This window comes from Arachis ipaensis, chromosome B09 (assembly GCF_000816755.2).
Source record: "Arachis ipaensis cultivar K30076 chromosome B09, Araip1.1, whole genome shotgun sequence".
Lineage (NCBI taxonomy): Eukaryota > Viridiplantae > Streptophyta > Magnoliopsida > Fabales > Fabaceae > Arachis > Arachis ipaensis.
The window spans coordinates 129,096,847-129,103,890 of record NC_029793.2 but is presented as its reverse complement, the minus strand read 5'-3'; the positions used below and the strand labels follow the sequence as shown (position 1 = coordinate 129,103,890).

Sequence of the window (7,044 nt, the reverse complement as noted above, 5' to 3'; positions counted from 1 at the left end):
TAAATGCTGATAAAATTAACTATAATAAATTAAAAATCATTTAATACCCACAAAAGATATCATCTGTTCGACAAAACTAACAAAATGTTAACTACATGTCAATTTTATTTTAAAATACTATTATTACCCTCTCTTTTTTACCAACAAATCACGACAAATACGGAGCAAAAAGGGGAAGGAAAAAAGCAAATATCAACAATAGTAATGACATCCTCTCTTTATTTTATCTCTCTATCCCTATCTGTCGTTGCTTGCCGTAGAAACAGCGACAACATTCTCTTTTATCGTCTCCATCTTCACACTTTTTTCTTCTTCTTCTTCCTTCCTCTAAAGTGTGGTGATAGATTTTGCCATGCTTTTTGAGCTACCGCCACACTTTTAAAAGGGTCACATTTGCAAGCGTGACGGTTGCTCTATCGCCACGCTTTTAGTGACCTATCGCCATGCTTTTTTTTGCCACATTTTTTACAGATTACCACGCTTTATAGCGTAGTATGTGAGATATGGCCACCCTTTCAAAATGTGGCAATAAAGAGAGAAATGACCACGCTTTTAAAGTGTGGCAATAGCGAGAGATACGGCCACGCTTTTAAACAGTGGCAATAGCGAGATACGACCACGCTTTTAAACCGTGGCAATAGCCTTATCAAATTTAAAAAAGAAAAACTTTTTCTGACTTTAACTTTATTGCTGCATAATATAAATTTTTAGTCCTTTTTTCATTACCAAACCTATAAATATAGTACGCAATTGTTATTATAAGACAAATCAAACAATAATTAGTGACATATATAATTTTTGCTATAATTGTTTTATACATTAAAAAACTAATACTCAAATACAAAATAAATCTCTCTCTCTCTCTCTCCCTCTCTCAATTCAATTCAATTCTATGCTTTCAGGTTTCAGTAAAACAAGGTATTTAATGAGTCAGAGTAACAGAGCCACTACACTATATTAAATAATTAAAGTCAATTAATTAATTTTTTAAGGAAATGGCAACATCAAGTTCTTCACTCTTCCCCCAATCTCCCTCATATAAAAAATAGCAACATTAAGTTCTTCCCTCTTTGCATCTTTATAAATCTCAGAGACATCTTTTTTGGCCTTCTTTGAGGAGAAGCAACAGCAGCATGATGAAGGAGATGTTGGTAAGTTGGGTATGGAAGGCAAACTACAACCATAAAGAGCTTGTCTATTGAAAACACATCCAGTTCTCATATACATAGGTCATTAAATTCCATCAAGTCCTTTCATGTTAACCTGAAATGGATCAAGGTTAAAAAGTGCTGTGAATACTTATTTCATTGTTATATAATTCTACCACACACAATACAAAATTTCTGTTGAAACAGTTTGTTTTGATTTAAACTCACATCGAAGAAAATTGTGTTGCGATTTGCATATCGATCACTGCGATCAATACCGTTGAATCTCTGGGGGAACTGCACATAACAGACATCTCTACCAACTTTTGAATCCATAAGAAAACATATTGCTTTCCGGACAGCCTTGCTATTGTTAACATAATAATCACAATCAAGATTGAGAATGAAGGGAGCATTTGTGAGAACTACTGAGACCCTCACCCATATAAATCCAAACAAGAATTAACAGGCCTAATAAAATTTCAATGATCTTAATAAGGATATGAAACACTAATCCAGATAAAGTTTTAAGCATTCTTACCAATGCATTTTTAGCACCAGCCTTTTTGTGATGATGGTAACCTGGCCTTTTCTTTCTGGAAACATACACTAGCCTAGGAAGTTCATTCCCTTCTATGTCATGTGCACCAATGTGTCCAAGGAAAACCTACAAATAGCAAATAAGAGAAAAAATCATTTGAATATAGGACACTTTAAATTGGCAAAAATAATTTAGTCCTTGAAGTTAGGCATTTAACTCTGCCAATAGATTTGATTCAACAAATGGTGAATGGATATACCTGAATCATGCCAGGGTGATCGTGCGAGTTATTCCCGAGCCAAGGGGTTCCATCTTGCATAGTCCGATCCATCCTTCTTCTGGTGTTTTCTGTGCCTTGGCTACCAAAGCATTGATTCTTACTTTATACTCATCATAGTCTCTCTGGAAGATAATCATGATTCATGAGATACTCCATTTGGATTTGGAAAAAGAACAATGTAATGTAATGTAATGAATACCTTCATAGCTCTACGTTCCTTCACAAAAAAGGTTGAATTTTGTCTTTGAGGTTGCCAATCTTCTGAGAGAAGTAGAACTCAGGCGCTCGCGGCTAAATCGAGTACTGCTTGCAAAATGGAACCCACTTTCTTGCAAAATCAGTTGTCTCCACATGGGATTCAAATGTAAGCATTGCAGCACCATCATCAAATACATAACATGATACTTTATCCACAAGGTAGTCCACAACAAGAATAGAAAGCACTGTGTTAACTGTGATAAGCGGATGTTCCTTCAATGGATCCACTGTACTGACAAAGAAATCCACAGCAACAAGCTGAGATGGTTCACCCTCTCTTTCAAACCTGACATTCCAACATAGATCACATATGAGTTTTCACAATTAACACATCTCAATCAATTCATCAAACAACAAAATTTATATTTCAATTCCAATTGAGACTTTTATGAAGCTATAGAAATTAGGAACACCATTGCAATTATATACTTAAAAGAAAAAGAAATTAGTGAGATGCAGTCATACAACATGATTTTTAAGACACAAGTTATGATACTCATTGAATTTTTGTTTTATTCTCTAATTAAGTAAAAGGGTGTAACAATTATTATGAGATGTGCTAAAATTAGTAATTAGATGGTATGTTTTTATATGCAGAATATCAAGCTAGCCTTTTAAAGATTTTGGACAAAAAATGATTATTTATTTTAAGAAATAAGAATTAAATTGATATCAACAAAGAACATTAGATAAATAACTAAACTATGTCAATTTTGAAAGCATCAACTTTGAAAGATATGTATATATCTTTGAAAGACTAACTTAGATGTTCTTCTTTCTTTCTTATGCAAAAATGCTAAAATTAGTACTTTAAGGATTGTTGACATAAATTTAGTCCTTTTTATACTAAATTATGTCAATTTTTAGACTGATCAAATTATTCAACAAAATTTTGATAGAACTAACTTGAAGTGAATTACATAGGAAGTAGAGGAGAGGGAGAAAGTGGTGCGACGGATGTGGGAGGTTTACACCCACAGCACCACTGCAAAGGTTCTGCAATTTTGGTCAAATGCATTCATGCTTCCTACGAACATTTGGTGAGTGATGTACCTTCAATCAGAGATGCTGCCATCTTAGAAATTGCTAAGATGTCTATCCAATTTCTCAGTTTGCAACAATAGCTTCCAATTCAACTTCAATCTGAATCTGTAAGCTAACTTATTATGCAGAGTTGCTATGAAAATCTTTTTAGCATGCTAGATTCATATGCAATCAAAATCTATAATATGATTAAAGTTGAAAATTTGCACAATGAAAATCTGTAAGCTGAATACCATACACAATGAAGAAATACCATTCCAAATCCCTAGTATTCAGCTTCGACAATACTAAAAAATCACATACAACATGATTTTTAAGATTCTAACAAAATTACAAAAGACAAAACAAAATAGTAAATGACTAATCAAGACACATACACAAACACAATTTTACCCATTCTGAAGAGTAATGTAAACTTTGAAGAAGTTTTGTCATCCATCAACAATTGTTATACTAAAAACAGTATATGTAACAACAACCATGGAAAAAAAAGTCCTAAAAAAAAAGGAACAAGCCATTTCAATGGATAGATTATTACCTTACCACAACCTTCATGAGGACATACAAAATCCCTCTCCCCTATGTGAATGAGAAAATGCCTTTTCAACTTTGAGCTATCAAGAAATTTCTAAAACACAAACAACTTATCAATAGAACAATATATAGATACAAGAGATGCATGTGTGTGTTCCAAGTAACAAAATCATTACCCTTTCGCACCCCTCATAGTTACAAACAAATTGTCTCTCTCCATGACTGTGAGAATGTTTCCTCAATGCACCAACATCAATGAACGTCTTTCCACATCCTTCATAGCTGCAAAGAAAAAACACTTCAGTAGTTGGCTCTGGTTTTGGTTCAGGTACAACCGGTTCTTTTTCCTTTTCCTGCAATGCCTTCAAGGCATCCTCTAAGCAAAGTAAAACAAGAGAAATGTTAGGCAATAGTAACATCTATACAAAGGTTGAATACTAGTTCTAGAAGCTACTACACAAAAAATGGAAAAGCAACATAAGTTACAATACTAACCTCTAACCCATCTTAAGAGCATGCATTTCCCTCCAGTGGCTACAACATCTTAGGGAACCCTGGCAGGAACATTGCGCCAACAAATTCTACTTCCAGCAACAAAAAAATTTACTCTGTGATATGTTCAGCATCAAATTCTATATATAGCAGCAAATTTTACTTCTAGCAACAAATTCAGCTCATTGATAATTTTTAACAACAAATTCAAGTATAATAACTTTCAGAAACAAAAACTTAAACTCCAATTCTCCAAATATGATTTCTAGCAAAACAAAATTAGCTAAATAAATATTTCAGCAACAACCTCAACTTTCTGCAACAAATTCAAGATATAATGATGATTTATAGCAATGAAATTAAAAAAGAAATAATATGGCCGAAGGAAGATGAAAGTCACCTATCCAGGGACCAACTCACGGCGACGGAATCGTTGATAGCCGAAGTAAGAAGATGAGCTTGCGACGGTGACAGAGCGCGACAGAGCTTACGACGGTGACAGAGCGCGACGAGCTTGAGTCTAAAATGGCCGCGAGAAAAGCGATATACCAGAGAGAGAGGTCGACGGCGAGATTAAGTGAGCTTGTGGGAGAGTGGTGAGAGAAGTGAGAAGAAACTCAAAGGAGGGTTAGGGGTGCCAGAAGAGGGATTGCCAACGAAGGCATTGCGAGCGCCAGCGACGTTCTTCCCGGAGTGCTTTTAGGGGTTCTTCGTCGCGGTTAGGGGTTTTTCGTGAGGGACAGTGAAGAGAGGATGTCTGGTAGGTAGTTCTTTCATGGCGAATCCCTGTATAATGAAGACAGAGTTAGGGTTAGGGTTAATCGTCGCTTCATGGAGCGCTTAGGGTTATCTGAACTAGTTAGGGTAATTGTAAGAAAGAGAAAGATAAAGTTTGGAAGAGTAGATAGATGGTGTTGTGCAAATTGTAACTTAGAATTTTGAAGGGACTTCATTGAATTTTTTTTCCGGAACCTTTTGGCCACGCTTTTGAAGCGTGCCAAAAGAGTAGTAGGAAATGACCACGCTTTTAAAACGTCCTTATAACAAAACCCTATCGCCACGCTTTGAAAGCGTGCCTATTTTTCTCTATGGTTACGTTTTTTTAAGCGTGACAAAAAAAGCGTGGCCAAATATCGGATCAGTTGCTACCCTCAAAAAAGCGTGGCCGTTGACTCCTTTCACCACGCTTTTAAAGAATAGCAAAAAAAACGTGGCCAAATCTCTATTCAATCGCCACCCTCACAAAAGTATAGTCATTGACCACTTTTAACCATGCTTTTAAAGTATGGCAAAAAAAAAATATGACCATAAACCTTTGTTCTTGTAGTGCACATGCCCTCAATTTCTCTCTTTTACACCTCAGCGACAACCACAACAGTAACTCCACTGTCATTGTCCTCGTCCACCACACAACTCAAATCCATAGTCATCCTTAATTAGCATTTATGGGTGATTTGACTTCTTTTTATATTTTTTAATGTGAGTAAAATTTGATTAAAATGCTAATAAATTGAAGATGATTATTTAATAGGGGTGGTAAAATGGGTCGAATCTGTCGGGCCGATCCGCTAAAAAGACGGGTCGAGCTAGATTTTGGAACCCGCCAAATTAAAAAAATTCGCCAAATTTGCACCGCTAAATTTGCGGGCCTCGCCCCGTCAGGCAAAGGATTTTTATTTTGTCTTTTTTTTATTAAATAAAAGAGTGATTACTACTACAAAATTAATAATTATATAATTTTCAAACACTTTTTTTTTCATTTTTAGTTTTATTCTTCTTTTAATTATTAACTTTATTTATTTTATTTTACAATTTCGTATATATGCTTAAATTATGTGACTTATTTTTTAAAATAAAAATGGTTCTATTGAAAAATATTATTTTAAACAATTTTATTGAAGTTAAAAAAAAAGTAAACTAATTGATTGCTGCAAAAATGCAATCTGTATTTTGCAGGAAGGTGTAACCACATTGTAAAATGTGTCTCGTGTATACATACAAGACTTATAATTTTGACCGCTTTTTTGCCTTAACAGGCGTGAAACGCGACTTGGGTTTTGCATGTTCTTAGAGCATAGTGCAAGGTGCGTTTTGCAGGAAGCAAGTTTGCATGTTCGACACATGTATATGAGGAGATCTTTATATCTGTGTTTTGGGTTTTGCGTGAAGGAAGGAGAGAAAGTGTTTGTTTCTGCGTTTTGTGTGAGCGAAGGAAGGAAGTAGTAAAATCGTTCTTCCGGAAGAGGAAAAAGCTTGAATCAGGAGTAAAATTAGAGAGAAGAAACGGTTCTTAATTTTACATTATTTCAAGAACACATTATTATTAAATATTTGAATCATTCTTAAATGAATAAATAATTTTTATTTATTAGTGTTATTATTAGAGTTATTAGTAGATTTTTTACCGGTGCACTTGCCAATAGTTTGTGGTTTTATAAAATCCCTCATTTGTATTTTTGCAATCATTATTAAAAAATAAGATATTTTCATCTTTAAAATTTGGTAATATTTTGTTAAGTGAATTTAAAAAAATTTTTTTTTATTGTGAATGACTATATTTAAAAAAAAAATTATATTTTGCATCGAATTTTTTTGTGCATTTTCTAAATATTTATTCAATGTTGCCACAAAAATTTAGACCTAATAGATAAATTGATTGCTAAAGATAAAAGTTCGTTTGTTATGTACAAAAAATATAATATTTATTAATTATTTTTGTCATATTTTTAAATCATTCAAAAATAATT

General features: G+C 33.8%; 2 pseudogenes; both read right to left on the bottom strand.

Moving 5' to 3' along the window:
* Window positions 988–2,524, bottom strand: LOC107615985 (annotated as a pseudogene).
* LOC107615986 lies at window positions 3,461–5,721 on the bottom strand (annotated as a pseudogene).